Source organism: Chiloscyllium punctatum, chromosome 18 (assembly GCF_047496795.1).
Source record: "Chiloscyllium punctatum isolate Juve2018m chromosome 18, sChiPun1.3, whole genome shotgun sequence".
NCBI lineage: Eukaryota > Metazoa > Chordata > Chondrichthyes > Orectolobiformes > Hemiscylliidae > Chiloscyllium > Chiloscyllium punctatum.
Window position 1 is genome coordinate 41,159,615 of NC_092756.1, and position 25,247 is coordinate 41,184,861.

Consider the following 25,247-nt stretch of genomic DNA (forward strand, 5'->3'; position numbering starts at 1 on the left):
AGAGTCTAAGACATGGTAATCATGATTTGTTTTACTGTTTAAAGGAACCTCGTTCAAACATTTCAAGCAGATAAATCCTTATTCTCCGGTACTATAAAGATGAAAATATTAACAGTCGAAATTCCTCTTCAGCAAAATACCAAATGCAACTTCATGTTATTCATTGGACAGCTGATCACCTTCATTTGTAACTAAACATTGCAATTCATCTAAATACCGTTATGTGCTTTGTTCAAATTTATTTTCTAATTATTACTTATTCATGAATTGTCAGAAATTTATTTTTATTTTCCATTCACCTATTCATAATGAATGTAAGATTGATATGCTGTGAAATTATTGGCGTGTTTTCATTTGAACATTTAATTTCTCTCTCTCACACTCACACACACACACACACACACACACACACTTATCTCACATCATGCAAAATGGCTTCAATGTACCTTGCTAAATTTAAAAGATTTTGTTGCCTTTAAGTAGTATCTTTAGCACTCATATCAATTTAATCCAAAATCATAGAATCTTAGAGTCATAGAATCTATGACTCTATGATTCTATGACAGTGTTGAAACAGACCATTTGGCCCAACAGTCCACACTGACCATCCAAAGAGTAACCCACCCAGAAACTCCCTAACTCTATTACTCGACATTTCCTCTGACTAATGCACCTAACCTCGGTAAAAACAATGACTGCAGATACTGGAAACCAGAGTTTAGATTAGAGCGGTGCTGGAAAAGCCCAGCAGTTAAGGCAGCATCTGAGGAGCAGGAAAATAAATGTTTCAGGCAAAAAGCCCTTCATCAGGGATACAGGCTGTATTCCTAATGAAGGGCTTTTGCCCGAAATGTCGATTTCACTGCTCCTTGGATGCTGCCTGAACTGCTGTGCTTTTCCAGCACCACTCCAACAAGATCTAATGCACCTAACCTGAAACATCCATGAACATTATTGGCAATTTAGCATGACCAACTCACCTTAGCTGCACACTGTATAATATCACAATGTTATTGAAATCAATGCTCACACAAAGCACGATACATGAAGCCACACAATGGTCTTCATGACCATCTAATTACTGTTCAGGAAATAATCTGAGTAATTGTCTTATTGTTCCTGAGATTAATCACCACAGTAAGCATCTGGTCATTATTGCAGCCAATAAATACAATGGGTGTCCTCTGAAATTTCTGTTCAGTAATTATCCATGATACTTGTTGCTCAAAGCAGTGTTTATTCTTCATTACGAGTGGTCAATGATTCTAACAGCCATTGGTCTTGAACTTATTGTTACTGAGTGCAATAACCACAGGAAACATCTGGTTATCATTCTTGCCAATAAATACAAGAGCTATCACTGTATTTTTCAATTCAGTAATTACACATGATACTTGTTGCTGAAAGTGGTGTTTATTCTTTATGAAAATTGGCCGAGGACACTGACAGCAAGACATGTTGATAGTCTTGATTTGTCCATGTTTTCAAACAGGTTTTCAGGCCATGTATTTCAAAAAGAAGTAACTTGACTTCATTCATATTTGAATGTAAACATTTTCAGATATTTTCCATTCAAAATGTTTATTTGTTTATTCAGATAAAATTTTAATCTTGCCTCTGCAAAGTGAATTTATTGTGCTTTCCATTCATGGAAGTACTCATTAATTGGTCCTCTTCTCATATTAGATCTGATGGAAATTTGAAATACTGATTACAGTGAAAATTGTGTGAATTATACATGAGAAAATCTAAAAGAAAATCACGAAAGGTGCGATAGAATTCTTGAACAGCCTGTATATTTGAATAAAGAAAACATTCCTTCCAAAAAACAAAGTTAAAAATCGTACAACACCAGGCTAAAGTCCAACATGTTTATTTGGAAGCACTGGCTTTCGGAGCGCTGCTCCTTCAAACACCTGATGAACGCTGGTTCTTCTGAAAGCTAGTTCTTCAAAATAAACACATTGGTTAATAAACTGCTGGTGTTTGCTTTTTAACTTTGTACAGCCCAGTCCAACACTAGCGCCTCCAAATCATTCCAAAAATAAAACCCTTAAGTCTGTGGTTGAACAATTCAACAATCCTGCAACTAGATTACAATTCTCAGTTGATCTATCTTAATAAATATCTAAGCAATGTCAGTGTAAATTCCCGGAAAACAACAAATCGTTTTGTTTGTTAAAACACAATCTTTAATTGAAAATTCATTGTTATCACAATATGTGAATTATATTTTAAATCTCCAGTGATGTGAAGTGACCCTTGGACAGAAATTGGACGTTGTAAATTCACCTAAGGCAGAGAAATCGGGACAAATACAAAATCAATCAACCTCAATCAGACAGCAGTTAAAATCAATCAGCTCCAGGGTGAATCAGATTTTCTTACACCTTGACTTCCGGCCAGTGCCTGAGCATTATACACCTCTCTTGGAAATGTCAATAATGAAGGGTTTTCACACCAACACATTGGATTCTTTGAATCCAGCTCATGACCACATTTGGATATTTGTCACAAAATTATTAATCATTTTACAAATCATGGCAAATATCTCAAAGCTCTTGAAATAAATTAATCACTGCACATAAAGCCAAAAGATGGTATTGAAAGCAACCTAATGGTGCAAAATCTTTTGTCAGTATTGTATTGTTCTCAAGATGAATAACCACAACAAACATCACGCATTCACACCATCCCAAATATATGCAAGAGATGCCTTCTTATAATATACACACATCTTTCCCACACCATTAAATAGACTTCACTTACGATTAAGAATGCTGATAGTAACATGTTTTGAGATAAAGGAATTCCTAAATATAGGCGAGTTTTCTGATAGGTTCCCCCAATTATCGTGCTAAAAATGTAAATGCGGCTCAATACATTAAACCTTTTTATGCATTCACTCAGAGACAATGTTTAAAAATTTCCTCTATAAATGCTGTTGACGGATTTTTGCTATGATACCCATGTTCCTTGTCGATTTATTTTCTTTGTAATGCCGACACAAATGTCTGAATATTGATGACATGAAAAGTTGCAAGGATTATATATTGTATTTCTACAGAAGAAAAGCTGAGACAGCAAGTACAGATTGCAGTTTTATCTGAGAATGTTGAATGATCAATAATCACTGCATATCGAATATATTTTCCAAAACATCATGCCAGCATTCTAACTCTCAGTTCACTGATACTAATAATTATGTAATCAATATCACAGCAAACCCGTTTGGAAATATTGAATCACTGAATGTGTCAGTGTTCTAAAATAGATTACCAATTCATTGTTAGTCCAACAATCACACAGTAATTCAATTTAGGTTTTGTAGCAAATATCGTGAGATTCACATTTCAATTTAAATCATTATTTCATAGTGCCAATTTTACAAAGAAAACGTTATCTTTTATTCCAGGTCAACACAACCACAAACCTAGCAATGATTCCTCATCCAACACTGACAGGAAATATCTGATACCTTCTCATTTGAATGTTCACAGAAATCATTGGATTCATATTCGCCTTACAAATGAAGATACGTCTGATTGTTTTAGACTCCAATAATTAATGTTCAATTCTACATGTGATGGATTGTAATATGACATTTATAATCATTTTAAGTTTACCGTGACTAGTTTTAACACTAAATGTTACTTATATCTAATATGTAATCATTGATAAAATCCAGTATAGTCGGCTTGAAGTGTGGAATTAAGTCTCAGTGACGTAAGCATATTGCATGGTACGGTTTCCTAATGGTAGCTAATGCTAATTTTTATTTTAGTGCTGAAATTCTTGTAGATTTTCTGCTGTAGGGAAGCCACGAGCAGCCTTCCTTGGAATTAAAACACAAAATGTTGGAGGGGAGATAAATGAGACGAACAGTCTGTTTCAGTCTTAAATTAAAAAAGAACATTTTGTACAATCCTACTCCAAGTCCATAAGTATGCCATTCCAGACAGTCATATACCAGATAGTGATAAGAGAATGCAGGCATACAGAAAAATGACCAACCCTGACTTTCATTAATGAAAGAATAATTTTCCCAGTGAAAGAATAAACGCCAACTGCAGGATAGAGCCCAGCTAACTTCCACAGCGTCTATCAGGGAAACAGTCAGGGTTTGATTGCCAGAAATAGTATTTTTTTTGGAGATTAGACAGATAGCTTTCAGTGTGGAAACAGGCCCTTCGGCCCAACAAGCCCACACCGCCCCGTTGAAGCGCAACCCACTCATACCCCTTAGCTAACACTATGGGCAATTTAGCATGGCCAATTCACCTGGCCTGCACGAGGAAACCGGAGCACCCGGAGGAAACCCACACAGACACGGGGAGAATATGCAAACTCCACACAGTCACTCGCCTGAGGCGGGATAATGAACCCGGGTCTCTGGCGTTGTGATGCAGCAGTGCTAACCACTGTGCTACCATGCCGCCCACTAACGTTGCTCAGAACATTTAAAAAGTTTCTAATTACATATTCTTGAGAATCGTAAATAAGGCAGAGTGAGAGGCCCAAAGGACTGCAACAATTAATTTTCTAATCTGAGGAAATAAAATGCACAGAGAGATCCCAAGGCCTGGAGATTATAGCACCTGTAAAACACCATGAAGCAATAGGAAGCTCGGGCTATCCATAGCGATGTTCATCCAAGATAAGTTGTTCTACAGGATCGGGTGACTGTATAATGAGGGAAGGACTGTAATCACATTGCATGTGGACATTGTAATACAGAAGGTGTGTAAAAATACTGTTCTTTACTGTACACGTTACAGTGTGTCATGGATCTCCCTTCCTAGATTTGCCTCGGGGGATGATCCCTGCATTAACTGATTGCAGCATGAGTAAACATCTTCCACTTGCCTGAGTTCGGCCTATCTCCTCAGTCTTCATTCCTTGTCAGGGGAAATCACTCCTACATCTATGGTGACATTTCAATTCAATATAAACACTTATTATCTGTGAAATTATTCCTTGCATAGCGATATCATTTTCATGATTTTTTTTTATTTTTTGTGTGCAAGAAAATAATGGAGGAATATCCATTTGTTATTTAGTTCAACTTAAGCTAAATTTTACATTATTGAAAGGAATACACATGGGGGTGGCGGGGGGAGGGGGGAAGAACGATTCTTCAGCTCAAATGTCACATTAAGTGACAATTTCCGTTTTTCAAATCATGTGACCTCAAAAATGATATTTATTTTAGTTTCATTTTGAGATAGTTTTATTTTCTTCCAACATTAGTTGTCAATGAACAATAATCACAGAATTATTAGTTTTTTGCGACAAAATGACTTCCTGTACCAAATGTCCTTAATTCGATGTTTAGTTCATAATAATACTCACTTTCCCATCCTCATTATTTTCTTCCTAGTTCTGACATTTATCTAAACATTTATCATGATAAAAGTTACATTAATAAAATAGACATGAACCGACCAAAAAAAAGTTGAACGATGTTCAATTGTTGCTGAGATTTTTAAATTATTAGAGCCAAGCTTTATATTTTAATTTTCAGTTTATTAATCTTAATGAATATACAATCGACATCAGAGCAAAGTGCATTCAAAATATTAAGTCAATTTATTTATCAGGATTTTAGAAACAATGGTCAATTACAATAATTACGCAATACTTTAACTTCGGCTTTATAACAAGAACAATGTGCTTTTCATACCTTCCTTATTTCTTAGTGTGAGTGCTACAATATTAAAACCTGTTTGATCAGGCCAATATACCTACAAAAGACCAATAATTGCCATTGCAACATCATTTGTAAATATCTGACTTTTGCTCATTTGAAAGATCACAGTCTTCTCAGCCATTGGAATTCAGAGAACACCAGTTATTTTACACTGCAATATTTCTCTTCGTTTCTGAACATTACTCAGTGGAATAGGAAGAGGAGATACCTCATTATTCTTAAATTCATTAATAAAAGTTTTCAAATCGATTTGTTGCCAATACCTAATAATTGTTCAATTCGGTAAGGGGTGGACATGTGGAACTATGTTTCCATATAATAACTAATGCAAGGACATTGCAATGTACAATCACTCGATCATTCTGAATATTGCTTTTCAGTTAAAACTTGGAAACACTTTTGAATTGATTTGATTGGAAATCACTTTAATGTTAACATTTATTGTGTTTTTAATCACAATAACAATTGAATATTTTTCATGTGCAAAATCGTTCAAATCCCCATGAATTTTTTGAAGCATACAAAAAAGGGTTGGCATCTATCTTATTTCATTAAACAATCACAGGAAATAGTGACTTCTTAGAAATCGTACATTTTCAGAAAGAATGAAACTTGTCTTCAGCTGAATAGACACATTGACTGACCAATTCATCATTTTGTTCCAATTTACGTGTCGAACAAAAACATTTTAATCTGCATTTCAGAAGATGAGAAACTTCTGACCAAAAAGAATAATTAAATTCATTTTTTATATATAATGCACACTAATCACACGATCCTGTCAAGCTGTCGTTCCCCACGTGATCATAAAAATCATGTTTAATTAAGACATTTGTTTACTCCCATCATTATTGTAAATTGCTACTGAATTTTCAGTAGATTACACACAGTATCCAACCATATAATTCCAAGCCAATTATCACAATAATCATCTGATTAGTTTTCAGCCCTGCCCAGCCTGGTTCGGAATGTTATGAAGGAATCTTGTGCCACTCTGGTCGTGTCTCTGTTACCAGACCCGAGGGTACAATTTCAATTCCGATCTTGCACAGAGCTGTGCCAGAGCAGCTCTGAATGTTGATAAGAAAATATCTAAGAATCGAATGAATTGCCTTTCAATTCAACATTAGATATGTTTTCATTGGTTGTTCATTCCAATAATCACAATATCTGCTATATATTTTCTTCAGTCCACCAGTAACATAATGTATCTAATTCCACTCAATCAATATTCTTTGCAAAATATTTGATAATGTTGCACTCACAAAGATGAAATATGCAAAGTACAGATATTCCTTGATTTTCTTTTGTTCTGAAGAGCTGAGTTCAGACTGCACAAAGAAGTTGATGCTTCAAAGGTGTAAATATGAGGAAAAAAATCAAGTTCTTCTTCAGTTAAATAAGCAAATGCCACTTCCTACTATATATCAATTTTTAGTTATTGATCTGTTTATGAGTTGTCTTAAATTTGTTTTTAGTTTTCCACTCATCTATTTATATTGAATGTAAGATTGAAATGTTGTGAAAATATCCGAGTGCACCCATTTGAAATTGAATTTTGCATATTTCTCTCGAATCCAGTTTATTGCATGATGACTTAACTGTGTTTTGTTCAGCAAACCTAGTGAATACTAAAAATTGTCTAATCTTAAATAAGATCTTTCACACCCAGTTATCAGTCTGTTCCTAATTCATGTAAATATCTAAATTTATTGAAATCAATGTTCACACAAAACAGTGCACATAAAGCGACACAAAGATATTCATCATCAGCTGATTACTATTCAGTGGAATAACCTGAGTAAGTGTCTTATTGTTCCTGGGACAAATGACAACAGTAAGCATTTATTTACTATTCTATGCAGTTAATGCAATTGATGTGTTATATTTCAGTTCAGTCGTTAATGTTGATTTATATTGTTTAAACCAATAATTCTAGTTTATCACAGATATTGAGGATACTACAATAACGTTGGGAAGCAAATTTTTGTCAATCTAACGATCTTTAAGCTCCTTTTTTGTTGTGTGTGTACAAGAGACAATTCAAATTATAACCATTTTATTACAAATTGAACAAATATTGCATTTTAAATTCTTGAAGTTCCTACGTTTTTGCAAAAGGGTTAGTCTTCACTGTATATGTCACATTAAAAAAACTGCTATATCAAATCATGCGTGCTACAAAATGATTATTGTTTTCATTTCATTGTAAGAAAAGAACTGCTTTGACCATGTTGATTTTTTTGGCATTATTATTCCAACTTTTTTCATCATTGTCCAAAAATTGTCCAAAAATTATAATATTATTAAAATCTCATATATGCCACATATCATTGACTACATTGTTCAGTTTCAAGCTCACTTTCATGATTTACGAATTCTCTTCCTAATTCTGACACAAATCTTTCAACATTGATCATAATATTGATCATATAAATTGATGTAACATATCTCTACAAGGAATCCGGGGTATGGAAATTCTCAATTCTTGTATTAAGTACATTTTTTACTTTAAAAAAGAAGAATTTTGCTCAATAATCACCAAATGGCTCATTTTTCTTCAATCCATAAAGCTAGGTACAATGTTTTATGCCTCAGTTTACTGATCTTAATAAATATCCAACCAACATCACAGCAAAGTGCTTTTGAAATATTGTATCATTTTAATTCTTCAAAATACAGCATTCATTATCAAGTCATTGCCATTACAATAATGGCACAATTATTTATAAATAAGTCTTTTGAACAAGTATAATGAGATTCACATTTAGATTTAATCCATTATGTCTGAGTACAATTATTACAGTATGAAAATGCCTTTATTTTTCAGGTCACCTACCCCACAAAGGAACCAATGACTTCCAATCCAACGTCATTGCAAATATCTGATGTTTGCTCATTTGAATGATCACGGTAATCTCAGCCTTAAAATTCAGGGAAATGTAATTACTTTTAACTGAATTAATTCCAGTTCATTTCCAGACATTGCTCAATCACTTGCAAAAAGTGATTATTCATTATTCCTTAATGCATTGGCAGACGTTTGTAATTCAATTGTTGCTGATTTAGAATAAAAATAATAATTATTTCATCTAGTAGGTTGCGCAAATTTGGATTTACCGCACAGTACATGAACCACTGCAAAGATATTGCAGTGCACAATCTCTCAATCATTGTAAATATCAATTTTTATTTTACCTGTTGAAACATAGTTGAATTCAATTAATTATATTTGACTTCAATGCTCACATTTATTGTGCTCGTAATCATAATACGGCTTACGGATGTTTCATGCAACAAAATCAAATGAAAAAGAATTATCATCTCTATTCTTTCATTCAACAATGGCAATAAATTTTGATTTTTTAATTTTTGAACATTTTGGAAAGAAGGGATGTTGTCTTCAGTTGAATTCTTGCATTGACTCAACTAATTCACAGTGTCCGCTACTTATTCTCTTTGGGTTCCCATGAAAAGAAGTTAACTAGTTCTTCTGGTTGTAAATTCCTGGAAAATATTTGACAATGTTGTGGTTTTAAAGGTGACAAGGCTAAGTGATCGTAAGTCATCAGTTATTTTGTTAGAAAGAGCTTGATTCAAACATTTCGAACACACACACACACACTATTATGCTGCTGTTTAACAAGGGGAAAACAAGTCGCTTTCTTCGGCATTAAGTAAATATATGCCACTTCCAATTATTCATTAGTCAGCTAATTACCTACATTTGTCATTAAAAATTGCAATTCGTCGAAACATTATTATGATCAAATTAAACTTTTAATTATTGTTTATTCATGAATTGCAGGGATTTTAAAAAAAAAATTCATTACACCTATTCGTATTGAATGCAAGATTGACATGCTTTGACAATGCCGGAGAGTGTTCATTTGAAACTTGTTTTTGTCGTATCTTTCACTGATTTTACTTATTGCAAAAGATTACACGGTACCTCAGTGGTGAGCAATGCTGCCTCACAGCGCCAGGGACATTGGTTTGATTCTCCCCACGGGTGACTGTGGGGACTTTGCACGTTATCCCCAAGTCTATGTGACTGTGCTGTGGTGTACTCCCACAATCCAAACATGTGCAATTTAGGTGAGCAGGCCAGGCTAAATCGCACATTGTGTTCAGGGATATGTGTATTAGTCAGCAGTAAATGTGAAGAAATATGATCGGAAAAAGTGTTTGGGTGGGTTACTCTTTGGAGGGTCATTTTATTCAAACAAATGGCCTGTTATCACACTGAGGTAACAGGGGTGCTTTCGTGGCGTCGCTAGTATTACGGTGCAGCCCGAGAAAGAAGCCACGTTGGAACTGAAACGGAGGAATCTACACAGAGGCGACAGAATGACATCGCATCCATTTAGATTTCTTTAAATCACTGACGAGCAGGAAAATGTAAACGGCGAGGGCGAGTGGGGAAGTGAGGAAGTTGCAGCTCTGATGAAAGTCCAAAGGTCCCTCTGAGAGTGTAATTTCTTTCATTTCTGTTGCTGATTGAATGAGCCACTAACGTGTGAACTGCTTCAAAACATGATTCAGGACCAATTCTCGCACGTTGAATAACGACAGACACCTTCCAAATGAGGTCTTTCAGAGACGACTTTGGGATATATTTGACAGACAGACTAGTTGAGGAATCCGTGGTGCACTGTGACACCAGCACATCAGCTTCTTCCCTGTCTTTGAACCGGGCCGCCTGCGCAAGGAATGCGAATGCGGTTATGCTTTTCGTGGAAGGATCAGAAGGGGGTAACTACACTCTCAAACAGAATGGCATATGATCAGAACCAGGTTGGAGAAAAACTTTACAATGCTTTGCACAGTAATTAAATGGAATTGCATTGCATTGCACTACGAGAGAAGATTTATTCAAACAAACGCGAAGGCAGGTTTGCACATGGGAAAGCAAGCAAGAAAGCTCCGTTCTTGTCGATGTCAAAGGCTGCAGTTGAAGAGCAAAGTAGTTTCTGCCCAGTTTCGAATTGGGGACCGTTCGTGTGTAAGGTGAAAGTGATGACCACGATACTACAGAAACAAGCCTCGGTCGACCCCTCTGCAGCTCAGTGGCATCCAGCAATGAAAGTTGAAGCCATTCTACCTTTCACCTTTCTGATTCCGTTAACTCGTTGTTTCATGGGACTTGTTTAAATTTGGCTATGTGGTGAGCATGGACGAGATACACTGAAGTATCTGAAAACACGGTGTACCCCGGTAACGTTGTGTTGCTTACACCTGCTTTAAAGAATTACGTTTTTCCGGAGCTTAAATTGCCCGGGAAGCAAACTCATTTTACTTCTGTTTTAAACAGAAATGCAGCAGGGGAATGAAACAGCATTTAAACCAGCTGCTCCCACGCCTCAGTCGAGGCTGGAGCCTTAACCCAGCGCCTTAGAACGCTCGGCCACACTACCAACACGCCCACAGGTACTTTTTCTTGCACTTCCAATTGTGTTTCTGCATAACAACAGATGAAAACTCACGTACAAAAAGGTTCCATGATCCCTCTCCGACTCGCACAGCTGCTGGGATGTGCCCGTCGACAATATCAATTTCTCAGCAGTTAACGATAGCCCATCAATCCAGACAAAAATCACCGGTAAACTGAGTCTATCTTCTCAGACTGGATTCAGCTACAAATGTATCTGTGAGTGCGTGAGAATATATGATCGGTTATGATTGGGTCAAATTACCATGAGCTACTTGACATTACTGCAATTTCGATTCTTGCTTTGCTAAATGATTTCACCCATTGCTCGAAACAGGACAACTTTCACGTTTACACGGAACATGAAACACACCGGACTACAGGGAAAATGCACAAAGCTGAGCAGGCCGTGTCCCAAATCATACCGTGCAGCATAGTTTCAGTCACTGTGTCTGTTTTGCAGAATAAGGTTCCCAAAGAATGTTCCACCCTAAAACCGGAGGTAGCATTACAATCCGAGAACGACAGATTACATTGTGAGGAAGGTCTGACCTCGGGGCCGGTTCGAGATGTCACTTTCCTTGCTTTTTACCTTAACCGTGCAATTTGCTGCAGAGATTATCACACCTGGACATGAGCCTCATCGATACCAAAAGAGTTGGAAACCTGTGTGTGAATCGATTAAAAAAAGCGACTCAATAAAGTTTAACAAGTTCCATGTTGCTTTTTAGAAATGCAGTTTCTGTTCACCTCAATCCAAAAGGCAGTTTCTGAACATGGTAACAGAAGTCAATAGGTAATTACCTCACCCCACCCCCACTCCGGAAGAGGTGCTAACTGCCCTTGATTGCTTTTTGTTCACGATGTGAAGAGCTCTCACGCCTGAGTCACCGTCACGTCTCTGGTTGCTGAGTGAATCACAAAGAAGGACGTTCTCCAGAGCTGCAACTGCCTCACTTCCCCACTCGCCCTCCCCGTTTCCATTTTCCTGCTCGTCAGTGATTTAAAGAAAACCAAATGGATGCGATTTCATTCTGTCGCCTCTCTGTCGATTCCTCCGTTTCAGTTCCAACGTGGCTTAGATCTCGGGGCGCACCTTAATACTAGCGACGCTATGAAAGCACAGGTCCAGAGGTTCCTCTGAGAGTGGAATTTCTTTCATTGCTGTTGCTGATTGAATGAGCCACTAACGTGCGAACTGCTCCAAAACATGATTCAGGTCCTCTGGTGCCAATTGTCGCACGTTGAATAACGACAGACACCTTCCAAATGAGGTCTTTCAGAGACGACTTTGGGATACATTTGACAGACAGACTAGTTGAGGAATCCGTGGTGCACTGTGACACCAGCACATCAGCTTCTTCCCTGTCTTTGAACCGGGCCGCCTGCGCAAGGAATGCGAATGCGGTAATGCTTTTCGTGGAAGGATCAGAAGGGGGAAACTACACTCTCAAACAGAATGGCATATGATAGGAAACAGGTTGGAGAAAAACTTTACAATGCTTTGCACAGTAATTAAATGGAATTGCATTGCATTACGAGAGAAGATTTGTTCAAGCAAACTCGAAGGCAGGTTTGCACATGGGAAAGCAAGCAAGAAAGCTCTGTTCTTGTCGATGTCAAAGGCTGCAGTTGAAGAGCAAAGCAGTTTCTGCCCAGTTTCGAACTGGGGACCTTTCGCGTGTAAGGCGAACGTGATGACCACTACACTACAGAAACAAGCCTCGGTCCCCCCTGCTGCAGCTCCGTGGCATCCAGCACTGAAAGTTGAAGCCATTCTACCTTTCACCTTTCTGTTTCCGTGAGCTCGTTGTTTAATGGGACTTGTTTAATTTTTGGCGATGTGGTGAGCATGGACGAGATACACCGAAGGATCTGTTTCCACGCGGTGTACCCCAATAACGTTGTGTTGCTTACACCTGCTTTAAAGAATTACGTTTTTGCGGAGCTTACCGTCGCAGTCTGTGGCAAAATCATTTAGTCTGTTCGACTGCTCACGGGAAAGGTAGCATTGTGAAACACTGCAGAAACGAACGACTTCCTTACTTTTGCTCCGACTGACCATACTCCGTGAAAGTTTCCCAGATTCTCAGTTGAGGATTTTTGCAGCTGGAAGTTACCTCGGAAACCCTGTTAATTCGTAATGTATTGAGCGAATCGCAAAACAGAAAGCACTTAACACGGAACACAAACAAAACTGGAAAACCAAATGCATTTTCAGACACAGCGAGCATGAATGCTAAATGTGAGACAGTCCGGGGGCATGAGCCATAAAGTAATCACACAACTAAGAACAGGGCAATTCCAAAATACTCTTTCAAACATACTGGAGCCTGAGTGCACCACCACTTCCCAGACAATGCTGCAAAGAGACAAAGAAAGAACATAATAAGAATGGGCCATAAAAAGTGAATTTCACCAATCACAGTCTCGATTAGATTACCTTTCCCTTCCGATGACTCCAGGACGGAAATGACTGAAGTGGGAGAAATTCAATAACATATGACATCGAAATACATTGGAACGATTTTCTCATTGGCCAGAAAACCAAATAACGACGAGTCGAGTCACCGTAGGACTCTGTTTCACAACAACGATGAAATAACAGTCTCCATTCGGTTCCAGTAAAAGCTCAACTTGCCTGGAACAGAAAGCAACAGTAGAGCTGCTGGCGATTTTCCGTGCGGGAAGCGAACACGATCACGACAGCACAGACACTTTGGAAAATTCGGCACTTTTCCACACCGCAGTCAATTCCCCGGGAAGCAAACTCATTTTTCTTCTGTTTTAAACAGAAATGAGGCAGGGATTGAAGCAGCATTTAAACCAAAAAAATGGTTTGGAGCTGTTCAGCAGAAACGGCAGCGGTGGGATTCGAACCCACGCCTCTGTCGAGACTGCGGCCTTAATCCAGCGCCTTAGACCGCACGGCCACACAACCAGCACGTCCGCGGGTTCATTTTCTTGCACTTCCAATTGTGTTCCTGCATAACAACAGATTTAAACTGACGTGAAAAGGGTTGAATGATCCCTCTCCGACTCGCACAGCTGCTGGGATGTGCCCGTCGACAATATCAATTTCTCAGCAGTTAACGATAGCCCATCAATCCAGACAAAAATCACCGGTAAACTGAGTCTATCTTCTCAGACTGGATTCAGCTACAAATGTATCTGTGAGTGCGTGAGAATATATGATCGGTTATGATTGGGTCAAATTACCATGAGCTACTTGACATTACTGCAATTTCGATTCTTGCTTTGCTAAATGATTTCACCCATTGCTCGAAACAGGACAACTTTCACGTTTACACGGAACATGAAACACACCGGACTACAGGGAAAATGCACAAAGCTGAGCAGGCCGTGTCCCAAATCATACCGTGCAGCATAGTTTCAGTCACTGTGTCTGTTTTGCAGAATAAGGTTCCCAAAGAATGTTCCACCCTAAAACCGGAGGTAGCATTACAATCCGAGAACGACAGATTACATTGTGAGGAAGGTCTGACCTCGGGGCCGGTTCGAGATGTCACTTTCCTTGCTTTTTACCTTAACCGTGCAATTTGCTGCAGAGATTATCACACCTGGACATGAGCCTCATCGATACCAAAAGAGTTGGAAACCTGTGTGTGAATCGATTAAAAAAAGCTAAATGTGAGACAGTCCGGGGGCATGAGCCATAAAGTAATCACACAACTAAGAACAGGGCAATTCCAAAATACTCTTTCAAACATACTGGAGCCTGAGTGCACCACCACTTCCCAGACAATGCTGCAAAGAGACAAAGAAAGAACATAATAAGAATGGGCCATAAAAAGTGAATTTCACCAATCACAGTCTCGATTAGATTACCTTTCCCTTCCGATGACTCCAGGACGGAAATGACTGAAGTGGGAGAAATTCAATAACATATGACATCGAAATACATTGGAACGATTTTCTCATTGGCCAGAAAACCAAATAACGACGAGTCGAGTCACCGTAGGACTCTGTTTCACAACAACGATGAAATAACAGTCTCCATTCGGTTCCAGTAAAAGCTCAACTTGCCTGGAACAGAAAGCAACAGTACAGCTGCTGGCGATTTTCCGTGCGGGAAGCAAACACGATCACGACAGCACAGACACTTTGGAAAATTCGGCACTTTCCCACACCGCAGTCAATTCCCCGGGAAGCAAACTCATTTTTCTTCTGTTTTAAACAGAAATGAGGCAGGGATTGAAGCAGCATTTAAACAAAAAAAATGGTTTGGAGCTGTTCAGCAGAAATGGCAGCGGTGGGAGTCGAACCCACGCCTCTGTCGAGACTGCAGCCTTAATCCAGCGCCTTAGACCGCACGGCCACACTACCAGCACGCCCGCGGCTTCATTTTCTTGCACTTCCAATTGTGTTCCTGCATAACAACAGATTCAAACTGACGTGAAAAGGGTTGAATGATCCCTCTCCGACTCGCACAGCTGCTGGGATGTGCCCGTCTACAATATCAATTTCTCAGCAGTTAACGATAGCCCATCAATCCAGACAAAAATCACCGGTAAACTGAGTCTATCTTCTCAGACTGGATTCAGCTACAAATGTATCTGTGAGTGCGTGAGAATATATGATCGGTTATGATTGGGTCAAATTACCATGAGCTACTTGACATTACTGCAATTTCGATTCTTGCTTTGCTAAATGATTTCATCCATTGCTCGAAACAGGACAACTTTCACGTTTACACAGAACATGAAACACACCGGACTACAGGGAAAATGCACAAAGCTGAGCAGGCCGTGTCCCAAATCATACCGTGCAGCATAGTTTCAGTCACTGTGTCTGTTTTGCAGAATAAGGTTCCCAAAGAATGTTCCACCCTAAAACCGGAGGTAGCATTACAATCCGAGAACGACAGATTACATTGTGAGGAAGGTCTGACCTCGGGGCCGGTTCGAGATGTCACTTTCCTTGCTTTTTACCTTAACCGTGCAATTTGCTGCAGAGATTATCACACCTGGACATGAGCCTCATCGATACCAAAAGAGTTGGAAACCTGTGTGTGAATCGATTAAAAAAAGCGACTCAATAAAGTTTAACAAGTTCCATGTTGCTTTTTAGAAATGCAGTTTCTGTTCACCTCAATCCAAAAGGCAGTTTCTGAACATGGTAACAGAAGTCAAAAGGTAATTACCTCACCCCACCCCCACTCCGGAAGAGGTGCTAACTGCCCTTGATTGCTTTTTGTTCACGATGTGAAGAGCTCTCACGCCTGAGTCACCGTCACGTCTCTGGTTGCTGAGTGAATCACAAAGAAGGACGTTCTCCAGAGCTGCAACTGCCTCACTTCCCCACTCGCCCTCCCCGTTTCCATTTTCCTGCTCGTCAGTGATTTAAAGAAAACCAAATGGATGCGATTTCATTCTGTCGCCTCTCTGTCGATTCCTCCGTTTCAGTTCCAACGTGGCTTAGATCTCGGGGCGCACCTTAATACTAGCGACGCTATGAAAGCACAGGTCCAGAGGTTCCTCTGAGAGTGGAATTTCTTTCATTGCTGTTGCTGATTGAATGAGACACTAACGTGCGAACTGCTCCAAAACATGATTCAGGACCTCTGGTGCCAATTCTCGCACGTTGAATAACGACAGACACCTTCCAAATGAGGTCTTTCAGAGACGACTTTGGGATACATTTGACAGACAGACTAGTTGAGGAATCCGTGGTGCACTGTGACACCAGCACATCAGCTTCTTCCCTGTCTTTGAACCGGGCCGCCTGCGCAAGGAATGCGAATGCGGTAATGCTTTTCGTGGAAGGATCAGAAGGGGGAAACTACACTCTCAAACAGAATGGCATATGATAGGAAACAGGTTGGAGAAAAACTTTACAATGCTTTGCACAGTAATTAAATGGAATTGCATTGCATTACGAGAGAAGATTTGTTCAAGCAAACTCGAAGGCAGGTTTGCACATGGGAAAGCAAGCAAGAAAGCTCCGTTCTTGTCGATGTCAAAGGCTGCAGTTGAAGAGCAAAGCAGTTTCTGCCCAGTTTCGAACTGGGGACCTTTCGCGTGTAAGGCGAACGTGATGACCACTACACTACAGAAACAAGCCGCGGTCACCCCCGCTGCAGCTCAGTGGCATCCAGCACTGAAAGTTGAAGCCATTATACCTTTCACCTTTCTGTTTCCTTTAGCTCGTTGTTTAATGGGACTTGTTTAATTTTGGCGATGTGGTGAGCATGGACGAGATACACCGAAGTGTCTGTTTCCACGCGGTGTACCCCAATAACGTTGTGTTGCTTACACCTGCTTTAAAGAATTACGTTTTTGCGGAGCTTACCGTCGCAGTCTGTGGCAAAATCATTTAGTCTGTTCGACTGCTCACGGGAAAGGTAGCATTGTGAAACACTGCAGAAACGAACGACTTCCTTACTTTTGCTCCGACTGACCATACTCCGTGAAAGTTTCCCAGATTCTCAGTTGAGGATTTTTGCAGCTGGAAGTTACCTCGGAAACCCTGTTAATTCGTAATGTATTGAGCGAATCGCAAAACAGAAAGCACTTAACACGGAACACAAACAAAACTGGAAAACCAAATGCATTTTCAGACACAGCGAGCATGAATGCTAAATGTGAGACAGTCCGGGGGCATGAGCCATAAAGTAATCACACAACTAAGAACAGGGCAATTCCAAAATACTCTTTCAAACATACTGGAGCCTGAGTGCACCACCACTTCCCAGACAATGCTGCAAAGAGACAAAGAAAGAACATAATAAGAATGGGCCATAAAAAGTGAATTTCACCAATCACAGTCTCGATTAGATTACCTTTCCCTTCCGATGACTCCAGGACGGAAATGACTGAAGTGGGAGAAATTCAATAACATATGACATCGAAATACATTGGAACGATTTTCTCATTGGCCAGAAAACCAAATAACGACGAGTCGAGTCACCGTAGGACTCTGTTTCACAACAACGATGAAATAACAGTCTCCATTCGGTTCCAGTAAAAGCTCAACTTGCCTGGAACAGAAAGCAACAGTAGAGCTGCTGGCGATTTTCCGTGCGGGAAGCGAACACGATCACGACAGCACAGACACTTTGGAAAATTCGGCACTTTCCCACACCGCAGTCAATTCCCCGGGAAGCCAACTCATTTTTCTTCTGTTTTAAACAGAAATGAGGCAGGGATTGAAGCAGCATTTAAACCAAAAAAATGGTTTGGAGCTGTTCAGCAGAAATGGCAGCGGTGGGAGTCGAACCCACGCCTCTGTCGAGACTGGAGCCTTAATCCAGCACCTTAGACCGCTCGGCCACACTACCAGCACGTCCGCGCCTCCATTTTCTTGCACTTCCAATTGTGTTCCTGCATAACAACAGATTCAAACTGACGTGAAAAGGGTTGGATGATCCCTCTCCGACTCGCACAGCTGCTGGGATGTGCCCGTCTACAATATCAATTTCTCAGCAGTTAACGATAGCCCATCAATCCAGACAAAAATCACCGGTAAACTGAGTCTATCTTCTCAGACTGGATTCAGCTACAAATGTATCTGTGAGTGCGTGAGAATATATGATCGGTTATGATTGGGTCAAATTACCATGAGCTACTTGACATTACTGCAATTTCGATTCTTGCTTTGCTAAATGATTTCATCCATTGCTCGAAACAGGACAACTTTCACGTTTACACAGAACATGAAACACACCGGACTACAGGGAAAATGCACAAAGCTGAGCAGGCCGTGTCCCAAATCATACCGTGCAGCATAGTTTCAGTCACTGTGTCTGTTTTGCAGAATAAGGTTCCCAAAGAATGTTCCACCCTAAAACCGGAGGTAGCATTACAATCCGAGAACGACAGATTACATTGTGAGGAAGGTCTGACCTCGGGGCCGGTTCGAGATGTCACTTTCCTTGCTTTTTACCTTAACCGTGCAATTTGCTGCAGAGATTATCACACCTGGACATGAGCCTCATCGATACCAAAAGAGTTGGAAACCTGTGTGTGAATCGATTAAAAAAAGCGACTCAATAAAGTTTAACAAGTTCCATGTTGCTTTTTAGAAATGCAGTTTCTGTTCACCTCAATCCAAAAGGCAGTTTCTGAACATGGTAACAGAAGTCAAAAGGTAATTACCTCACCCCACCCCCACTCCGGAAGAGGTGCTAACTGCCCTTGATTGCTTTTTGTTCACGATGTGAAGAGCTCTCACGCCTGAGTCACCGTCACGTCTCTGGTTGCTGAGTGAATCACAAAGAAGGACGTTCTCCAGAGCTGCAACTGCCTCACTTCCCCACTCGCCCTCCCCGTTTCCATTTTCCTGCTCGTCAGTGATTTAAAGAAAACCAAATGGATGCGATTTCATTCTGTCGCCTCTCTGTCGATTCCTCCGTTTCAGTTCCAACGTGGCTTAGATCTCGGGGCGCACCTTAATACTAGCGACGCTATGAAAGCACAGGTCCAGAGGTTCCTCTGAGAGTGGAATTTCTTTCATTGCTGTTGCTGATTGAATGAGACACTAACGTGCGAACTGCTCCAAAACATGATTCAGGACCTCTGGTGCCAATTCTCGCACGTTGAATAACGACAGACACCTTCCAAATGAGGTCTTTCAGAGACGACTTTGGGATACATTTGACAGACAGACTAGTTGAGGAATCCGTGGTGCACTGTGACACCAGCACATCAGCTTCTTCCCTGTCTTTGAACCGGGCCGCCTGCGCAAGGAATGCGAATGCGGTAATGCTTTTCGTGGAAGGATCAGAAGGGGGAAACTACACTCTCAAACAGAATGGCATATGATAGGAAACAGGTTGGAGAAAAACTTTACAATGCTTTGCACAGTAATTAAATGGAATTGCATTGCATTACGAGAGAAGATTTGTTCAAGCAAACTCGAAGGCAGGTTTGCACATGGGAAAGCAAGCAAGAAAGCTCCGTTCTTGTCGATGTCAAAGGCTGCAGTTGAAGAGCAAAGCAGTTTCTGCCCAGTTTCGAACTGGGGACCTTTCGCGTGTAAGGCGAACGTGATGACCACTACACGACAGAAACAAGCCGCGGTCACCCCCGCTGCAGCTCAGTGGCATCCAGCACTGAAAGTTGAAGCCATTATACCTTTCACCTTTCTGTTTCCTTTAGCTCGTTGTTTAATGGGACTTGTTTAATTTTGGCGATGTGGTGAGCATGGACGAGATACACCGAAGTGTCTGTTTCCACGCGGTGTACCCCAATAACGTTGTGTTGCTTACACCTGCTTTAAAGAATTACGTTTTTGCGGAGCTTACCGTCGCAGTCTGTGGCAAAATCATTTAGTCTGTTCGACTGCTCACGGGAAAGGTAGCATTGTGAAACACTGCAGAAACGAACGACTTCCTTACTTTTGCTCCGACTGACCATACTCCGTGAAAGTTTCCCAGATTCTCAGTTGAGGATTTTTGCAGCTGGAAGTTACCTCGGAAACCCTGTTAATTCGTAATGTATTGAGCGAATCGCAAAACAGAAAGCACTTAACACGGAACACAAACAAAACTGGAAAACCAAATGCATTTTCAGACACAGCGAGCATGAATGCTAAATGTGAGACAGTCCGGGGGCATGAGCCATAAAGTAATCACACAACTAAGAACAGGGCAATTCCAAAATACTCTTTCAAACATACTGGAGCCTGAGTGCACCACCACTTCCCAGACAATGCTGCAAAGAGACAAAGAAAGAACATAATAAGAATGGGCCATAAAAAGTGAATTTCACCAATCACAGTCTCGATTAGATTACCTTTCCCTTCCGATGACTCCAGGACGGAAATGACTGAAGTGGGAGAAATTCAATAACATATGACATCGAAATACATTGGAACGATTTTCTCATTGGCCAGAAAACCAAATAACGACGAGTCGAGTCACCGTAGGACTCTGTTTCACAACAACGATGAAATAACAGTCTCCATTCGGTTCCAGTAAAAGCTCAACTTGCCTGGAACAGAAAGCAACAGTAGAGCTGCTGGCGATTTTCCGTGCGGGAAGCGAACACGATCACGACAGCACAGACACTTTGGAAAATTCGGCACTTTCCCACACCGCAGTCAATTCCCCGGGAAGCCAACTCATTTTTCTTCTGTTTTAAACAGAAATGAGGCAGGGATTGAAGCAGCATTTAAACCAAAAAAATGGTTTGGAGCTGTTCAGCAGAAATGGCAGCGGTGGGAGTCGAACCCACGCCTCTGTCGAGACTGGAGCCTTAATCCAGCACCTTAGACCGCTCGGCCACACTACCAGCACGTCCGCGCCTCCATTTTCTTGCACTTCCAATTGTGTTCCTGCATAACAACAGATTCAAACTGACGTGAAAAGGGTTGGATGATCCCTCTCCGACTCGCACAGCTGCTGGGATGTGCCCGTCTACAATATCAATTTCTCAGCAGTTAACGATAGCCCATCAATCCAGACAAAAATCACCGGTAAACTGAGTCTATCTTCTCAGACTGGATTCAGCTACAAATGTATCTGTGAGTGCGTGAGAATATATGATCGGTTATGATTGGGTCAAATTACCATGAGCTACTTGACATTACTGCAATTTCGATTCTTGCTTTGCTAAATGATTTCACCCATTGCTCGAAACAGGACAACTTTCACGTTTACACGGAACATGAAACACACCGGACTACAGGGAAAATGCACAAAGCTGAGCAGGCCGTGTCCCAAATCATACCGTGCAGCATAGTTTCAGTCACTGTGTCTGTTTTGCAGAATAAGGTTCCCAAAGAATGTTCCACCCTAAAACCGGAGGTAGCATTACAATCCGAGAACGACAGATTACATTGTGAGGAAGGTCTGACCTCGGGGCCGGTTCGAGATGTCACTTTCCTTGCTTTTTACCTTAACCGTGCAATTTGCTGCAGAGATTATCACACCTGGACATGAGCCTCATCGATACCAAAAGAGTTGGAAACCTGTGTGTGAATCGATTAAAAAAAGCGACTCAATAAAGTTTAACAAGTTCCATGTTGCTTTTTAGAAATGCAGTTTCTGTTCACCTCAATCCAAAAGGCAGTTTCTGAACATGGTAACAGAAGTCAAAAGGTAATTACCTCACCCCACCCCCACTCCGGAAGAGGTGCTAACTGACCTTGATTGCTTTTTGTTCACGATGTGAAGAGCTCTCACGCCTGAGTCACCGTCACGTCTCTGGTTGCTGAGTGAATCACAAAGAAGGACGTTCTCCAGAGCTGCAACTGCCTCACTTCCCCACTCGCCCTCCCCGTTTCCATTTTCCTGCTCGTCAGTGATTTAAAGAAAACCAAATGGATGCGATTTCATTCTGTCGCCTCTCTGTCGATTCCTCCGTTTCAGTTCCAACGTGGCTTAGATCTCGGGGCGCACCTTAATACTAGCGACGCTATGAAAGCACAGGTCCAGAGGTTCCTCTGAGAGTGGAATTTCTTTCATTGCATTTGCTGATTGAATGAGCCACTAACGTGCGAACTGCTCCAAAACATGATTCAGGACCTCTGGTGCCAATTCTCGCACGTTGAATAACGACAGACACCTTCCAAATGAGGTCTTTCAGAGACGACTTTGGGATACATTTGACAGACAGACTAGTTGAGGAATCCGTGGTGCACTGTGACACCAGCACATCAGCTTCTTCCCTGTCTTTGAACCGGGCCGCCTGCACAAGGAATGCGAATGCGGTAATGCTTTTCGTGGAAGGATCAGAAGGGGGTAACTACACTCTCAAACAGAATGGCATATGATAGGAAACAGGTTGGAGAAAAACTTTACAATGCTTTGCACAGTAATTAAATGGAATTGCATTGCATTGCACTACGAGAGAAGATTTGTTCAAGCAAACTCGAAGGCAGGTTTGCACATGGGAAAGGAAGCAAGAAAGCTCCGTTCTTGTCGATGTCAAAGGCTGCAGTTGAAGAGCAAAGCAGTTTCTGCCCAGTTTCGAACTGGGGACCTTTCGCGTGTAAGGCGAACGTGATGACCACTACACTACAGAAACAAGCCTCGGTCTCCCCCCGCTACAGCTCAGTGGCATCCAGCACTGAAAGTTGAAGCCATTCTACCTTTCACCTTTCTGTTTCCGTGAGCTCGTTGTTTAATGGGACTTGTTTAATTTTGGCGATGTGGTGAGCATGGACGAGATACACCGAAGTGTCTGTTTCCACGCGGTGTACCCCAATAACGTTGTGTTGCTTACACCTGCTTTAAAGAATTACGTTTTTGCGGAGCTTACCGTCGCAGTCTGTGGCAAAATCATTTAGTCTGTTCGACTGCTCACGGGAAAGGTAGCATTGTGAAACACTGCAGAAACGAACGACTTCCTTACTTTTGCTCCGACTGACCATACTCCGTGAAAGTTTCCCAGATTCTCAGTTGAGGATTTTTGCAGCTGGAAGTTACCTCGGAAACCCTGTTAATTCGTAATGTATTGAGCGAATCGCAAAACAGACAGCACTTAACACGGAACACAAACAAAACTGGAAAACCAAATGCATTTTCAGACACAGCGAGCATGAATGCTAAATGTGAGACAGTCCGGGGGCATGAGCCATAAAGTAATCACACAACTAAGAACAGGGCAATTCCAAAATACTCTTTCAAACATACTGGAGCCTGAGTGCACCACCACTTCCCAGACAATGCTGCAAAGAGACAAAGAAAGAACATAATAAGAATGGGCCATAAAAAGTGAATTTCACCAATCACAGTCTCGATTAGATTACCTTTCCCTTCCGATGACTCCAGGACGGAAATGACTGAAGTGGGAGAAATTCAATAACATATGACATCGAAATACATTGGAACGATTTTCTCATTGGCCAGAAAACCAAATAACGACGAGTCGAGTCACCGTAGGACTCTGTTTCACAACAACGATGAAATAACAGTCTCCATTCGGTTCCAGTAAAAGCTCAACTTGCCTGGAACAGAAAGCAACAGTAGAGCTGCTGGCGATTTTCCGTGCGGGAAGCGAACACGATCACGACAGCACAGACACTTTGGAAAATTCGGCACTTTTCCACACCGCAGTCAATTCCCCGGGAAGCAAACTCATTTTTCTTCTGTTTTAAACAGAAATGAGGCAGGGATTGAAGCAGCATTGAAACCAAAAAAATGGTTTGGAGCTGTTCAGCAGAAATGGCAGCGGTGGGATTCGAACCCACGCCTCTGTCGAGACTGGAGCCTTAATCCAGCACCTTAGACCGCTCGGCCACACTACCAGCACGTCCGCGCCTCCATTTTCTTGCACTTCCAATTGTGTTCCTGCATAACAACAGATTCAAACTGACGTGAAAAGGGTTGGATGATCCCTCTCCGACTCGCACAGCTGCTGGGATGTGCCCGTCTACAATATCAATTTCTCAGCAGTTAACGATAGCCCATCAATCCAGACAAAAATCACCGGTAAACTGAGTCTATCTTCTCAGACTGGATTCAGCTACAAATGTATCTGTGAGTGCGTGAGAATATATGATCGGTTATGATTGGGTCAAATTACCATGAGCTACTTGACATTACTGCAATTTCGATTCTTGCTTTGCTAAATGATTTCACCCATTGCTCGAAACAGGACAACTTTCACGTTTACACGGAACATGAAACACACCGGACTACAGGGAAAATGCACAAAGCTGAACAGGCCGTGTCCCAAATCATACCGTGCAGCATAGTTTCAGTCACTGTGTCTGTTTTGCAGAATAAGGTTCCCAAAGAATGTTCCACCCTAAAACCGGAGGTAGCATTACAATCCGAGAACGACAGATTACATTGTGAGGAAGGTCTGAACTCGGGGCCGGTTCGAGATGTCACTTTCCTTGCTTTTTACCTTAACCGTGCAATTTGCTGCAGAGATTATCACACCTGGACATGAGCCTCATCGATACCAAAAGAGTTGGAAACCTGTGTGTGAATCGATTAAAAAAAGCGACTCAATAAAGTTTAACAAGTTCCATGTTGCTTTTTAGAAATGCAGTTTCTGTTCACCTCAATCCAAAAGGCAGTTTCTGAACATGGTAACAGAAGTCAAAAGGTAATTACCTCACCCCACCCCCACTCCGGAAGAGGTGCTAACTGACCTTGATTGCTTTTTGTTCACGATGTGAAGAGCTCTCACG

The 25,247-nt window shown here is 41.0% G+C and overlaps 7 non-coding genes across 7 annotated transcripts; all 7 read right to left on the reverse strand.

Annotated features, from left to right (window-relative positions):
* Window positions 1-12,787: 12,787 nt before the first annotated feature.
* On the reverse strand, window positions 12,788-12,860 carry trnav-uac (transfer RNA valine (anticodon UAC)). Its single transcript has one exon. It is a non-coding gene; the product is annotated as a tRNA-Val (tRNA).
* A 4,287-nt stretch (window positions 12,861-17,147) lies between these two features.
* Window positions 17,148-17,220, reverse strand: trnav-uac (transfer RNA valine (anticodon UAC)). Its single transcript has one exon. It is a non-coding gene; the product is annotated as a tRNA-Val (tRNA).
* Window positions 17,221-18,359: 1,139 nt separating this feature from the next.
* trnal-aag (transfer RNA leucine (anticodon AAG)) lies at window positions 18,360-18,441 on the reverse strand. The gene has a single exon. It is a non-coding gene; the product is annotated as a tRNA-Leu (tRNA).
* A 1,659-nt stretch (window positions 18,442-20,100) lies between these two features.
* trnav-uac (transfer RNA valine (anticodon UAC)) lies at window positions 20,101-20,173 on the reverse strand. Its single transcript has one exon. It is a non-coding gene; the product is annotated as a tRNA-Val (tRNA).
* A 1,139-nt stretch (window positions 20,174-21,312) lies between these two features.
* On the reverse strand, window positions 21,313-21,394 carry trnal-aag (transfer RNA leucine (anticodon AAG)). Its single transcript has one exon. It is a non-coding gene; the product is annotated as a tRNA-Leu (tRNA).
* A 1,664-nt stretch (window positions 21,395-23,058) lies between these two features.
* Window positions 23,059-23,131, reverse strand: trnav-uac (transfer RNA valine (anticodon UAC)). The gene has a single exon. It is a non-coding gene; the product is annotated as a tRNA-Val (tRNA).
* Window positions 23,132-24,271: 1,140 nt separating this feature from the next.
* On the reverse strand, window positions 24,272-24,353 carry trnal-aag (transfer RNA leucine (anticodon AAG)). The gene has a single exon. It is a non-coding gene; the product is annotated as a tRNA-Leu (tRNA).
* Window positions 24,354-25,247: the final 894 nt, after the last annotated feature.